The following is a 7,740-nucleotide window of genomic DNA, read 5'->3' as shown; positions in this document are numbered from 1 at the left end:
TATTATCTATCGCACAGATACTTAAAAAGGTGCAATCATGAACGTACGTGAAAGATGCTTTTGCTTACGATGATTAAATGACGTTACACAAACCAATGCACGAACTTTATTACGGAATTCTTATTCTGTTAGTATTTGAGAAAGACAAGATTGTCCATTAGAATCACGGGACCAAACGGCATGCGGCATAACGCTTCCACCGATTTCAGTAAACGAGAAGTCGTTAGGTTCGTATTATTCGAAAGCATGTCATATTGGAATACGTGACGTCACGTCAAATCCAATATGGCGGCAATACGGCAGCTCCTGACGAATCGCAGGATAACTTTATATCGTACCATATAATAATAAGATTCAACCAGAGTTGTTTGAGGTAGATTGTTCTAAGAAACGATTGAGCAAAAAAATATCAATATTTCACAATATATTACTTCCTTATTGATATAAAACAGCCCTTTGTGTAATAAAACACATTTTGGAGATTAGGATCTTCCATCTATTATATCGCCTTTTCTTATTTTAATATCCGCTGATTCGGAAAGCCTTTAAATACTTTTGTTTGTGATCTCCAGATCTGTTTACGACGTCGCTTGAAGGGTCTGACGCAGGAAGGCTTCTTTATCATCATTTACCTTTAAAATGTTTAGGGAAGATTGAACAATAATGACATAGGCAATATCAAATATTCTTTATTTATTTGTAAATAGCCGTTTTCCCGCGGTTTCACTTTTTTACTTCCTGTATTACGATAAAATATAAGATATGTTACTCGGGAAGAGTTAAAGATTTTTTCAAATCGGTTCAGTAGTTTCGGAGTCATAACGGTACATACAAACAAAAAAAAAAAAGAATTCCTCTTTATTGTATTTGTATAGATTTCTGTGTAGCCGTGTTCAGTTACAGAGGTCCCGTTAAAGTTACGTAGTGAAAATATGAGGTTTGTAACATATCCGTTGAAAGGTTACCCGAAAGCGCAACTCAAAGCTTCAGTCTAAGCAATGTTCTTCGTTATAAATGTCAGATAAAATAGAAGTCGGACTACATCTTTAACTACTTGCTTATTATTATCTAAGTAGGTACACTGTCCAATTTTATCGTTTAGGAACTATGACGGTAAAGTTTCATATTGTATAATTTTTAATCCAATGGATGGTAATGAATAAAATAAAAAATATTTTTTCAAGCTAATTGCTCATAAAAAGGTCAGTTAAGGATACATTTTTGTATGTGCTTAAAGATACAATTTACGGTTTTAAAATCTGTACTTTCACAATCTGCTCCAACAAAAAAATATAGTTAGGGTTCGTTACAGACAAGCAAACATAAGGCCCTTATTAAAAGTTTTAACAAAGGTAAACCCTTCTAACATGCCCGTTATTTTATTTGAAAATCTTTTGTAGCATATTTGCAAACTGCATGATGTTATTCTGTGGATCCTTATATCCTGCTATCTCGAGAATGCATTATGCAGTTTCCTCGAAAGACTCCATAGCCGTTACCACAAAATATTTATATGCTAGACTAAGAAGGTATCTAAATATTTTACAGCAGTTTTAGATTTTCGTAGACGGCACTTAGATTTCTAAATCAAAATAATGATGTTTTGAATTTTGTGTGAAAATACATAGACGTTTTAAAATACGTTTCGCGTGTTTCAGTAGATACCGTAACTTTCAAAGTACTTCAAAAGTTTCCAAGTGTTCTATAAGGTATGAGAGCACATAAATAACTTTGTATTATCTTGAATCAAATAGTTGTATGATAAATTCGTTAATTGGACGTAGAACAAAGAGCAATTAATTAGGTTACAACTATATAATAGTATTACAAAAACACGTGCGAAAGTTTAAAATGGATCGCTGTGAATATGTTGTAGAAACTATCTATTTAATTTACAATGGAGACAGAAAGGGCACGCGTTGTACAAACTTTTGACAAAGTTTTTGTGTCTGGATTTTCGAAATGGGTTTATAAACAACCTACAGACAACCTCTATACCTAAATCTATCTAATATAACAGCCGTTTACGATAGACACAAAGTGACGCGAATTTTAGAATTTCGTACTTAAACATTCTTAGAGAAATTGAATTGAAATATTTATATGAATGTCTAAGTTTGCAGGTCTTTAATACGTGATGCAGAACTTTTTACGAAATTGAGTCCACATTATGAGTTTTAGAATTTTCAATTGATATCTCTGATTTTGATTTGTTTGCAAAGATTATATTTTTTAATTTTTTATGTTTCCCTTAGCCTATTACGACTAGCACCTGCTGTGTGGTCTATGGGATGAGAGATAATAGGTCTTGCTTGCAGGTAATTTTTATGACAATCGTATCAACGTAATTAAGTAAAATTATTACATGCTAAAATAAAACAGCTTTCACTTGGCTAAGTGGTAACTTAAAAAAAAAACAGTTCGCCCGAAAAAGTTTGGCAAAACATTTGACCAACCACAAGTTCCCAACAAACAACACTAGTTTCACATTGAATATGAATGAACTCATACAATGATTAATCAATTCAATTACGTATTATTGTCATTCATGCGTGCGACGTTCCCCAGGGCAGTCGCCTAGGGCCTAACCCTAAATATGAATATATGGAGGCGTAGTGAGCACGGGTACTCCCACGGGTGGAGCTCGCGATTTTCCCAACGAACTTGCCTCATAAATCCTTGCCTTACATGATGCTTGTTTGCATAATACAAGACTTAGTCGGCTTTGTTCCACAGTTTGATAGGTAGGCCGCAACTCTCTGGAAGTACATGCCGTACTTAGTTACAGGTGGTGCTATTTAAAATATTAATTTTGTGCCCGAAAAACTGTTAAGTAATTCTTCAAAGTTATAGGTTAGGACAACCAAGTTGTAAACTGGTATTAGACTGTTTTGTATCATATTCTTACATCTTTAAATTATTTTTAATAACAATTCCAGGATACTCACCGCAATTAAATCCATTAAAACACACTTAAAGGAAAATGTTGGTTCACAAACTGATTTTTGTGTCACTTTTTTTTCTTCTTCCACAGTTTCCCGCCATGAAGTGCATTTATTTTTTGAAGCCAAGGAATGAACTTTAACAGCCAATATTATTTAGACTATGAAAATAAAAGACGTTCCAAATTCAACTTTTTGTTTTATTTTAACGCATTTGAAAGGAAAATAAGAGTGTTCCATATTTAAATTCGTTTTATTTATAAATTATTTATTTTTCATTTATAAAAGCAAAGCTACCTAAATGTTTTTTTTTAATTCGCAATTTTTTAGGTAGGTATTATTACAATTTATTTATTAGCTGACAGAGATTCAAGACCTTCAAATGTAAATATTAGTTTTTGGGCATATTTTGGTTTAGCTTGCTTTTCGGAGAGTACTAGCGAACAGGATTTGGGATATTTCCCTTCTTCCCAGCCTTGTTCTCCTATGCTACGTCCTCATACAAACGCCACCGAAACTGCGCATCTCTAGCACCACCTATCGACCTCAAGCAAAAGAAATTCGAATTTCAGTTTGAATCTCAGCAATGGCCGGTCGCCATCAATAACTGCGTGCGTGGTGAAAATCTTAAGTAAAACCGTGACTTACGACAAAAAGTGATATGGTGTGGTGATTCCCTTGTTCCCGGTATCCAGTACCTAAGTACCTAGAATTTAATCCTTTTTATCTCATAGCCTGTATCTAGCAACACATGTTATCGAAGCGTCCCCGGCTGGACGCTAAACTCAATCAACTAGATACTAAAGCAGATGTGTGATGAAATCTATACATATAATAAATCTGTAAAAAAACTGTGTCTATACATTGAATATATTAAAAAAATAATAATTGGGTGGGGTTTAGAAACAGTAATGGAGCACAAATCCAAAAAAAAAAATCTGTCTGTATGTCTGAATGTCTGTTTGTTTGTACACGCTAATCTTTCGAACTACTGAACGGATTTCAATGATTTTTCTTTGTTGTATCAGTATTAAGCCTGGTCAACATATAGGCTATAATTTATCTTCGAAACTTGAAGACCTGATGCAGAACACCAACAGACCAACAAAACTATAAGAGATACAAAAATGGTGCCATGGCAAAAATTGTTTCATGTGATGAGCATTTTCAGCTGAGATAATAAATTTTAAGATCTGGAACACCTGATGTGGAACCCCAAGAGCCCAGCTTCTCTGTACCATATAGAGGTATGACGTTTTAGCAAAAGTTGTTCAATCTGATAAGCATTTAGATGGTGGGGTGTCGTGTTCAGAGATAAGTAAATAAACCGAATACTAATTAATACACTTTTATTTTCTGACTCCAATTAGGTTACATACGATTTAGTAAAGTCACAATATTTAGTAGCGTGCGTTGGTAGTGCGATATACGGGACAACTGGTGAGGCGAACACAATGCAAGTACAGTATGAACAATATTGATGCGTCAACAATTAGTGTAGGTCCCGCTACATCATTCCTCCCCTTTTTTAAAAAAAAAATTTTTGACAAAAGATTTTTTTACAAAAAAAATATTCTTATCCAGTTACTATATAATCCAAGAAGTGCTTACAATGTTCACAAACAATATTATTAAATTACAGTCTCGACAAAAATTTGCTTACAGTATACATTTATACAATAACAACTTTGAAACAAGATGCTTGACGGGTTGTGCGATAAGCGCATGTTTGTCTCAGTACTACTGGCTTTGTACCTAATGGCTTAGTGATTAAAAGATACACCTCTCGTGCCTGAGAGTGCAGGTTCAAACTTATGTTCATTATTACAAAGTAAATATCAAATACAGAGTAGAAAAAAAATCTATCTTCAAAAAGGATAAAACTTTCTAAAAAAAATCTTAAACTAAGTACAAAATGTTCTTAACCTTTGTGTTATACTCTGTTCTCCTCTCTTGGAGTCATTGTGGCCGGCCGGTACCAACAATACAAACTATGCAGAATGTCCTACGATCGAAAAACAAAATATAACACAATACATCCTGTAACTGCCTTAAATCTATGTAATACACTATATACTCATATTCGTCTATTACATTTGCGGAGCACTTCTAGAGAGTCCGTCTTGACATTTAATGTGATTACATACATAATAGGTAACATGAAATATACATAATCTAAGTATATATATACGAAATACGTTAAAGGTAGTTATCATGCCGGGTTACTCTGCTATACATATTAAAAAATAAAATTACACGCTTGGCCTACTCGTACGAATGACCACGAGTCTCCAGTATCCGACATGATGACGCCATAAAAAATATACATTCACTACTGTTTAACATTCACTACACATTCACACAAATATAATATCACTTGAGAGAACGAGGGTTTTTGATCAGAATATTATTATCAAAGCACAACTTTGGCTGTTGACGGCGGACTCATTGTATGTTGAGGTTGCACAGTTTCGACCTTAATAGTGGGTAAGGCTACAGAACTGGCTACCATTTCTTTTCTTAGCCATTTCCTCACGCCTCTAATGAATCTTCGTTTCAGTGCGTAGGCAAATACCATGATTAACATTATTATAATAACTATCATCACTATGCCAATAATATTTAACTTATTATGTACATGGGCCACATTAGATAAATTTTCGTTTACAGTTACGTTCTCTTTCGTTTGATTAGAACCCATTTTGCTAATTTAGTCCACTATACTGATGTATCGTCTCAACGTAAATGAAATTAAAGATCACGATACCACAATTTGAAACTAATGTCCTAAATAAATCTGCAAAATTGACATTTTAACAATAAAATAATTTATCGGTATTTCAATGGCTTCTTGCTTACTCGACCAGTTCGCGTAGTATAAACTTTACTATCGGGTTCGTCCGTTTGAATTGTTACTTTTTTCGTAACTTTTCGACAAACGGTATCCCTATTACTATTATCAACTACTTTAGATTGCGATTCATCCTCTATTAACATGTACGCTGGTTTCAGACGATCTATAGAAACTTTAACTTGTCGGTCGGGCAACTGAATACAAAATACTTTATTATCTCTACTTATGACGCGATATGGTCCGTCGTAAGGTGGTTGTAACGGTTTCCGTACTGCGTCATTACGGATAAATATATATTCACAATCATACAAGTCTTTATGCACAAAAATCTTATTTGGTGACTTATTTTTCCTATTAGATGGCTTTAACCCGTCAATTACAGCTTTTAACTTATTTACGAAATTTTCAGAATCGCTAATTTTCAAATCAGTTGTATCATAAAAGTCACCGGGTACTCTAATATTACTGCCATACAACATTTGTGCAGCGGTTACGCCTGTATCTAATTTTATCGTTGTGCGTAACCCCAACATTACAGTTGCCAATTCGTCAACCCAGCATTTATTATTTAAGCGAGCCATTAACGCGGCTTTTAAAGATCTATGCCAACGTTCTACTAAACCATTACATTGAGGATGATACGGAGTTGTACGTGTCTTTATAATTCCCATTAAAATCATTAATTCTTTGAATAAGTTACTTTCGAACTGACGACCCTGGTCACTAGTGAGCTTTATGGGACAACCAAAACGACTAATCCAACCTTCATATAATGTTTTCGCTACGATTTCTGCAGTTATCTCTTTTAGTGGAAATGCCTCTGGCCAACGAGTGAATCTATCGATAATCGTTAAACAATATCTATAACCTTCTGGCGAGGTTGGTAACGGTCCTATAATATCAATATGTATATGCTCAAAACGTTTAGTACTTTTAAAGGACTCTAAATCGGAAACCGTATGTTTTTGAACTTTCGCTCTTTGACATTTTACACATGTTTTAGCCCATTTACCAATATCTCTATTCATTTCAGGCCAAAAATATCTATCTTTTACTAATTTTTTACTTGTCTTAATACCAGGATGACTTAAATTATGAATAGAATCAAAAGCTAAGCGACGAAATTTTTCAGGTAAATATGGTCTTGCACTATTAGTAGACATTTCGCAATAAACATGTTTATCAGTATCGAGTAACGTTACGCGTTTCAATATTACTTTACTGTTGTTGTTTGACGCCCTCAATAATTTTGCAAGCTGTTCGCACTCTCAGGCACGAGAGGTGTATCTTTTAATCACTAAGCCATTAGGTACAAAGCCAGTAGTACTGAGACAAACATGCGCTTATCGCACAACCCGTCAAGCATCTTGTTTCAAAGTTGTTATTGTATAAATGTATACTGTAAGCAAATTTTTGTTGAGACTGTAATTTAATAATATTGTTTGTGAACATTGTAAGCATTTCTTGGATTATATAGTAACTGGATAAGAATATTTTTTTTTGTAAAAAAAAATCTTTTGTCAAAAATTTTTTTTTTAAAAAAAGGGGAGGAATGATGTAGCGGGACCTACACTAATTGTTGACGCATCAATATTGTTCATACTGTACTTGCATTGTGTTCGCCTCCTCAGTTGTCCCGTATGTCGCACTACCAACGCACGCTACTAAATATTGTGACCGTACCAAATCCCATGTAACCTAATTGGAGTCAGAAAATAAAAGTGTATTAATTAGTATTCGGTTTATTTACTTATCTCTGAACACGACACCCCACCATCTAAAAGCACTCTCTGTTGACTTATAAAAATTGAAGATGTAAAGCACCTGATGTGGAACCCCAGGAGCCCAGCTGGACTATAGCATATAAAGATATGACGTTTTAGCAAAAGTGGTTCAATCTGATAAGCACTCTCTATTGACGTATAAACATCGAAGATCTGGAAC

The sequence above is a fragment of the Helicoverpa zea genome, chromosome 5 (assembly GCF_022581195.2).
Source record: "Helicoverpa zea isolate HzStark_Cry1AcR chromosome 5, ilHelZeax1.1, whole genome shotgun sequence".
NCBI classification, from domain to species: Eukaryota; Metazoa; Arthropoda; class Insecta; order Lepidoptera; family Noctuidae; genus Helicoverpa; species Helicoverpa zea.
The sequence above is the reverse complement of the archived record's forward strand: the minus strand, read 5'-3'. Positions refer to the sequence as shown.